At 43.5% G+C, this 8,863-nt stretch overlaps 1 non-coding gene across 1 annotated transcript; it reads right to left on the bottom strand.

The window, feature by feature from the left end:
• Positions 1 to 1,059: 1,059 nt before the first annotated feature.
• LOC148019570 (small nucleolar RNA SNORD36) lies at positions 1,060 to 1,128 on the bottom strand. Its single transcript, XR_015695013.1, has one exon. It is a non-coding gene; the product is annotated as a small nucleolar RNA SNORD36 (small nucleolar RNA).
• Between the last annotated feature and the right edge of the window lie 7,735 nt (positions 1,129 to 8,863).

The raw sequence follows: 8,863 nt of genomic DNA on the forward strand, positions 1-8,863 counted from the left end.
TCACAATGAAGAAAAGAACACCATGCACAACAAATCTTCATGCAGTATCATGTAGATCTCCCACGGTTTTTAATAGAATCAACCATATTCTTCAATATCTTTACAAAATCCATCAATAGAACAAAGAAAGAAAAGGAATACACCATCTTTGAATGGAAATACATCACATAGTATTCATCTTCAATATCTTCATAGTCTTCTCTATCAATCTCTCATATACAATCACTCTGTTTGAGTAGAATTGGCTATCTCTGACTCTCTCTCTCTCTCTCTCCATCAATAATACATCATGTCCTCACTACAATCTCTCAAAATCACCCTCAATAATTATTCTTAGGTTGTGGATACCCCTCCCAAGAGGTATGTCTGATATGAAGAGTCACCAGAGCCACTACAGTGTCCTTTCATAGCTCACTATTGTCACTTCACTCTAGTCTTCACTTGAATCTTCAACAACTACTTCTTCCACTTCTTCCAGCTCTTTTGCACTTGTATTCACCTCTTTCCAAGGCTAGAAAACTTTCCCAAAGTCACACATACATTCCACAGAACACATACAGAAGCATACAAAACAGTACCAGAACAGCTACAGTACAGAACATAACAGAACAAAAACAGAAGCTCTACAGAAGACCTACAGAAGGTTACAGAAGGTCATCAAAACCACATAACTCATTCTCAAATCATTCCAATCTCTCACAAACCATTCAATAAACTTTCTCAAGATCTCAATCTTCATCAATCAATACTCTATTCCTCCTTACAGAAGACAATCAGAACAAAACAGAGCAAAACAGAGCAAAACAGAAGGTATACAGAACCAATCAGAACCTATCAGAACATCACAGAACCACCAATAAACATCATGAACTTCCAAAACACAATCATTATCATCCAAAACACTCTCAAACCACTTCCAAACCAATCAATCATCTCATAAAATCAACCATTCAGCTCTCAAAAACAACAAAAATCAGCCAAAAAACAAGTCATTTCAACACTCAACATATCCCCACACTTAATAAGGAAGCGTCCTCGCGACCCAGGAAAAAGGGAATACAAGTTCAGTTGAAAAGCTCAACTTTGATCGTCAATATCTTTTCACAAATAATCCATCCACCACGACCCCAACTTATAACCTGTTTCTGATATAAAAATACAAAGAAAGGAAAACTCTTTATACATTAACACCTCTTATTAAACTAAAAATCACAACAAATTTGTAAAGGATATAAAAGTTTTCTTCGTCATCATCAGCATCAACTTCAACTCTGCAACCACGACCCCAACACCACAATTCTCCAAAACGTAGCTCGTACACGAAATTCAATAGGAACCCACCACGGTCGTATTACATAAATAAACTCACAACACAAACACTACACACAACACAACCATCTGAATGACTCCTTCAAAAAGAGAGTTGTTCATTAAAAAGCTTCCATTATACATTGGAAAGGTATCAATGAAGATGATCCCTCTTAAAAGATTGATGTTGCCGGAATCGATCCATAGATAAGGATTCATCTACAAAGTTTTTAGGAGGATTTTGAAAAAATTGGAGACAGCACATCCTTTCCAACAGGACTAGGTATCTGCTAGGCAAACAGAGGGCATGAAAATACAATATCTCCAGTTGTTGGGAATCAATGCTTACATTGACATTCATGCACAACTTTGGAATAGGCTTGGAATCATTATGAGAGTGCCTATGCATATACGCCAGGTACCAAGCAAAGTGAGCAGTTAATCTCACTGAGGGATCTGCAGACTGTGAATACTGCTGGGCAAAATGAACATAGTTCTGATAAGCTTGACTGGAAGCTGTCCATTCTCCTGGAATTACTGGCCAATTAATCTGAGGTCCTGTAAGGCAATCATCCAAACTCCATCCCCTTCTTCTGGAAATCTGATTATCAAACCCGTCACAGTCACTAACCAACTGAGGTGGTTGAGATATAGAAGTGTTAGGAGAGGGTAATGGAATAAGGGAAAGTGGATGTAGGGAGGGATAGGAAAAATCATAAAAGGAAGAAAAGGTTAAAGAAGAAGTGGCAAAAATTTGTAAGGAATCACTAAGGAACGGTGTTAACTGATAAATAGGAAATGTAGAGGGTACATTAATGGATGGAGAAGGACATGGTGGAGAAGGGGAAAATACCCTATCCTCAATAAAGGAACAGTAAGTGAAAATAGGAATTTGAGGGAAAGATGAAGGTTGGAAAAGAAGGGGTAAAATAATGGTGGAATTAGATTGACAAAGGGAAAAATATATAGCATAGCGGTGAGCCATTTGTTGGTAATAGAGGAGGGTAGGAACAGAAGGTCCTAAGAGAGATCGTCTATGATAGGCATCAAAGAAGGTAGCATCAAATGGATTATGTTTTGAAAGATAGGTTAAGAGATCCATCCTCAGTTGATTAGTACTCTGGGCAAAGGTAGGAGCTGTGTTTTGTCTTTGATTGAGGACCACCGAATCAATCATGGGATGCCACGAATTATCATGACAATCAGCTACTTTGGAGGAATAACTCTGGAACATGTCAGCTATGCGCAACTCCAAATGATTGACATACAAAACAGCCTGTAAGACCACATCCCCCACATACCATGCCATATCCACCTCATCTGGAATTAACAAGTCTCCTCGTAGATACATGTACGACATCAACATGGTATATGGCGTGACAGAATCTTCAAAGACCATTCTGACTACCTCTGTCAACAACTCAGCAGACCAAGCCCCACTCCAGCCATCCTTTGGAAAAGGTAAATCCATCGTGGAAAGCTTCATATAGAAGACCAACTTCTGTAAGTGGTAGTGGACAAAGAAAGAATGGTCTGGTGGAACATATTCCTGAAACTGTTCAAAGGTAGACCATAACAAGTCCATTCTGGACTGCAATCTTTCCACTTTATCTTGAAATAGAGGGCACAAAGTAGCCTGTCTCTGAAGAGCAGCCAAGTCCTGCTGTGAAAGAGAAGGAATCAATGGAACATTAGGGCTTGGAGGAATAGAGCGGGACTTTGCAAGTTGATCTTGCAATTGCTTGATTTGGGAGGCTTGGTTGGCCACTGTGTCATTAGCAGTCTGTAAAGCTGAAAGTTTGTCATCTAAGATAGCTTGGAATTCCTTCGCTTCTCTGGACATCCTCTCCTTCTCCTATGAAAGGCTAGTAACCTGGGATTGAGCCTCTAGTAACTGGGTCTTCAATGAAGAAATCTCATCGCTTTGGGTGGCAACCAGTTGGGTTTGCTGTTCCATTTGCTTAAACAAATCTGCTAGGGTATCCTTAGCAGAAGCTAACTCAGATGTTGCCTTATGCAACTGGTCATTTGACTGCATGAGCTCTTCATAAAAAGACGTGTACAGCTGTTGAACATAGGCTGTCACTGACAACTCAATGGAACTTTGAATATCCTTGCAGAGGAAAGGAATGGCATCTCCTGAGACGAGACTGTTCAGGGAGGGAACTGATATCTCCAAGGAGCCTTCTCGATGTGCTCTGAACAGGTTATTGCAAGTGAGATACCCAGGGAGTTCATTGCCAGAAGTAGCAGGGATGGGTACTGAAGGAAGTACAGAAGGAGCTTTATCCGCTACCCTCTTCAAGCGTTTGCGCTGGATGACCAGGGGAGGCGGAGAATCATCATCCTCTATGTCAATGGGTTCTGACTCTTCTGAAGGTGGAGGAGGAGGTACTGGATCTGATGGAGGTGGTGGAGGCATAGTCTTCTGTAAACCTGAATAGGTCAAGAAGGCAGACAAATAGGATCCATATGTGACATTGGTAACATTACCCCTAGTGACTTTAACGAAATGCTGATCCATTTTAGTGAGGAGGTAAGTGCTCCAATCAATAGCAACTCCTTTCAACACCATCCTGGAAGCTGTGAAAAGCTCTTTGGACAAATAGTGGGATGGCGTTTTGGCAGGCATAAACCTGTCCTGAAGGAACTGACAGATCGTCTTCCATACGAGATCAGTGATCATAGAAAAGGAAACTCCGAAAGAGTTTATCACTTTCTTAACATCGAGGATTTCCCTTGTCTGCTTTTGCAACAGCTTTAGAATCTCGTCATTAGAGAAAAGCTGACGAGTGGTCACAAAAGGTTCACCTTTGAAGGGAAGAGACAGAGCCTTCCCTAAGCCTCGAGGCGTCAAAGTCATAGACATGCCTTGGACTAATCCTGTCTTCTTGCTGTAAGAGGCTAGAAACTCATCACATAACGACGGATCCTCTGGAAGCAGTGGAAAAGAAGTAGCCACAAAAGCAGCAAGTCCCGCCTTCGTGAGGGGCTCAAAAGTAAGTAGGGAAGAGTAATCTCTACTAACTAGTGGGACGTACTGGATAGGGGGAGGAGCATGAGAAGGCGCCATTCAGATGGTTACACACACACACCACAAACACAGACAATCAAAGAGAATGCTTGCAAAGCAACAAACAAAAACCAAGGATAAGGCAATAACCAATAAAACGTGACACAACCAACTAACCCCAAGCAAACCATATCCTAGAAAAAATTTGACATGACCTTGAGACAAATGCGACCGAAAGCTTCATGCTATGCATCAGACAAATACCCAGAACCCCGTAACAGGCAATAAAAGAAAAAAAACTGCATACCGTACCCGTAACCGTAACAAAGACAGGAAACCAAAACAATACCACATCCGACACATATCAAGACTATATCGTTGATAAACCAAGATTGGACCATGGAAAATAACTCTAATGACTGCGCATACCCATCCCACGAAACGGTTCATTAAAAAGGGGAATTAAGTGCAGTGAGGGGAATTAATTTAAGGAAGGGTTGATTTTAATCAATTATTAAAAATGGGTGATTTTTGATTAGGTGATAAACCTTAGCAAGAAAACGGCGGTTCCTTATTATAAATTAAATTACCAATTATTAGGTGAAGCAGTGCATTAATTCGATTCCCGGACTTCGATACCCGACTGGGTCTCTAAATGCAAGTTCATTGATTACAAATTAAGGTGATGTGGAGCGCTTTTTTGCCAGCGCGTGCTTATGTAACGGCTGGTTCTTTTTAATTAAAAATTAAAGTGCCTCTGTAGTGCACGTAGCGCGTGCTAAGTGAACGGCGAGTTTATTTTAATTAAAAAGTATGTGTGTTGAGCGCGAATGCGCGTGGAACTGTGGGTGAATTAAAGAGTTCATTTTAACAATTAATTTGTGATTAAGGGGGAAATGAAAATAAATAAAGCACATAAAATAAATACCTGGAAGGGGTGTGTATGTAATGCAGAAATGCGCACGGAAGAGTCTCCCAAAAGAAGTGAATCTAGTAAAGGAAAAGTAAAGATCACTGATGAAACAACAACGACAACACTTTAGCGGATGTGTGGATTCGGTTCGTATGGGTTTTTTAGTTTTATTTTTATATTGTTTGTATTTTTATTTTTTGGTTTTGGTGTTAAGTTGTGAGTATTTATGGTTGAATAAATGGAAAATGAGCAAGGGAGGTGAGGGAAATTATTTAGAATTTTTTAAAGAATTTTTTAGAATTTTGTACGATTTTTAAATGAATTTGCTATATTTATTGGCAATTGAGGGGATTAATTAGGAAATATTTAATTTTCAGAAATTGTAGGGTAGGTAATTTCCAGCGGACAAACTCCCAAAAATTGGCAAAAAACAAAAGGAATTGTTAGAATTTTTTCTGAATTTTTTATATGGAAAAATTAATTTAGAAATTAATTAAATCACATAAATCATGTTAATCAAATAAGTCAGTTAGAAATAAGTCAGTTAAGTCTGGTTAGTGTGGGTAAGTCATGGTAGTCACAGGAAGTCAAGTCAGGGTAGGTTAGTCAGGTTAGGTTAGTCAGGGTAGGTTAAGTTAGGTTAGTAAACTAAGTTAGGTCTGTGGGGACTAACCTAAGGAGGGTTAGTGTAACTAGGCTAAAGTTAGTTTAACTAGGGTAGGGTTAGTGTAACTAACTTAGGGTTAGAGTAACCTAACTAGGGTTAGTAAACTAGGGGTGGGGTTAGGGTTAGTGGTAGGTTTAACTAACTAGGGTTAGTAAACTAGGGGTGGGGTTAGGGTTAGTGGTAGGTTTAACTAACTAGGGTTAGTAAACTAGCTAACTAAGGTTAATAAAACTAACTAAAGTTAGGTTAAAGTTAGGGGGGTAGGTTAGGTTAGTCATAACTACCTAGAGTTGTGTTAGTTAGCTAATTAGGAGGTTAGTCAACTAACCTAGGGGAGTTAGGTAGGAGGAGGAAGAAGGGGAGGAGGGCGGTGGCAACGGCTGGGAGACGGTGGCGGCGCTCACGGAGTTGGCGGCGGCTGGCGCGGGACGGCGGCTGGCGTGGCGGATCCGCGGCGGGCACGAGGGCAAACAGGGCGCGCTCCAGGCGGCGACGAGGGAGGGGGCTAGAGGCGGCAGACAGAGGCATGCGGCGGCGTCCACCAGCAGGCCGACAGGGCACAGCGGCCACTCGCAGGCAGGCAGGGTGTACCAAGTGGGCAGGCAGGATGAGCATCCAGGCCAGGCAGTTGGGGGGTGTGGATCAGGCACGCGGGCGCGATGGGTGTCCAAGCCCTGCAGGCGGGGGGTGTAAGCCAAGGCGTAGGCGATGAGGGGGGCGAGGCGAGGGAGAGGAGGGAGGAGAAGAGAAAAGGAGGGGAAGGAGGAGGAAATGGAGGAGGAGGGGAAGAGGAAGGTGGAGGTGAAGATGGAGGGAAGGAGGACAGACACGCAGAGCGGGAGGGAAGGGAGAGAGGGAGGGAAAGGCAGTTAGGAGGGGTGGGGGGTGGAAAGGGTGGGAGGGCCGGGGAGAAAGAAGGGTGGGGAGGGGTAGGTAGGGGTAGGAGGGGATGGGCAGGGATAGGGGTGGGGGAAAATGGGCAGGATGGGAATGGGCAGGGTGGATGGCCAGGGGCCCAAGGGGGGTGGGGGGTGCCCAAGAAAAGGGGAGGGGTGGAATAGGGTAGGGTAGGGTAGGGTAGGGGGTGGGGGGAATGGGCGCATACCCCCCGTCCCGCGCACGTGCGCGGGGCGGGGTAAAAAAATTTACCGGGACAGAATGGAAATGGTGCGGGGATGACGGTACGGGTCATTCGGACACGACCAGGGCGCGTGGAGACGCGTAAAATCGAAAAAGGGCGCATTCACGCACAAAATGGGCGCGCGAATACACGTAAAAATAAAGAAAAATTAATAACTCCCAATCCGGACGTCAAAACGAAATAGCGTAAAAACAAAAAGTGGGCAGGACGGCAGGGGGAAAATAAGAAAAATATATGACGGAGGTTCCGGGGGGGGGGGGGGGGGGGGGGGGAAAGGGCGGTCACATGCAAAAAATCCAAAAAATGTATCAAAAAACGCAATTAAAAATTAATATCGAAAAATTCGTGCATCGGAATGAGGTGCACAAAAAAGGAAAACTGTGTAGAAAGATGTGCCCGACAATCCTATCACATCAAAACATAATTCCGACGGAGATAAGATGCGTTCTCATGGAAAAAACCCAAAAAAAACCGAAAATGGGATCGGAAATTAATATCGGACAAACCGTTCACCGGAATGACATGCAGTAAGAAGGGAAAATGTCCGCAAGAAGGAGTGGCACAGGGTTATCACGTTAAAGTGTAGTTCCGGTGGAAGTAGGAAGGGTTCACATGCGAAAAACACCAAAAATACTCCCGAAAATTCATTTAAAAATGAATAATAAAAAATCCAAAAGTCGAAAGAGGGAGGAGGAAAAAGGAAAAAGGTGGGGGAAGGCACAGGGGACACGGCTGTCAAATCAAATTGGAATTCCGATGCAAACAGGGCAGGTTCACATGGAAAATGTCAAAAATACGCATGAAAAAGTCTTAAAAAACCGGAAAATTAATAACGGACAAACTGTGTATCGGAATGATGCACAGTAAGAAGGAAAAATATCAGGGGAAAAGTGGTGGGCAAGGTTAGGACGTCAGATCATAGTTTCGAAGCAAGAAAAGTGCGTTCACATGGAAAACCGGCTAAATTACGCAAAATGCTTCAAAAATTAATAACGCAAAAACCGTGCACCGGAACAGGGGTAGGTAAAAAGGAAAAATGGTCAGTTCAACGGGAGGAACAGGGCTATAAGGTTGGATTTTGGACTTCGGTGAACGTAGGGTGCATTCACATGGCAGGACCTCAAAATTAGGGAATGAAGGAAAACTGCAAGGGAAGAGCCCCAAGGGTGGGTGGAACATAACCGGGTGGCTGGGAAGGGACCCCAGCAGGGTAAAAGTAAGGCATGGCCTATAGGCATGAACAGGATAAGGCATATGCAAAGGGGTATGCAATATAGACGCGCAGGGACGCGTCCCCACACTTAAGACCTTAACGGATAGGGTTAACCGAGCAACAGGGACCTAGGACCACGCCACAGACCATCCACTAACTTCCCCACACTTAAAACATGACCGTCACGAAGAAACAGAAGGTGTAGGGTTAGAAAAACTTGGCCCATTCCGTCAAAAAGCAAGGTTGAGTGTCGATGGCACGTCCAGTGTGGTTGTCAACGCTGGAGGGACCAAGGCATCTTCTCGGCACACGTTCGTCATGGCAGGGGCCACGCAACAGTACCCAGGGAGGTAGCTGATTGAAGGAATCACGGGAAATTCGTCGATGATGAGGGATACTACACTCAACTCACAATCACTCAATTAAAATGAAAGAACAGTCACTCACCCCATGACTAATATCACTTGAGGAAAAAGGATTGAAACCCATATCTCATACCCGGTTGAGGAATCGACAAGGGGGGAATGGTGCAGAAGGAGTATGCCAGGGTGCACAGTTGATGGTGCAGTAGTGCGTCCAACCCGTTTGGCATAGGTGCAAGAAGGAAG

Source organism: Lygodium microphyllum, chromosome 19, assembly GCF_053477565.2.
Source record: "Lygodium microphyllum isolate KBCC chromosome 19, Lygodium_microphyllum_v1.1.10, whole genome shotgun sequence".
NCBI classification, from domain to species: Eukaryota; Viridiplantae; Streptophyta; class Polypodiopsida; order Schizaeales; family Lygodiaceae; genus Lygodium; species Lygodium microphyllum.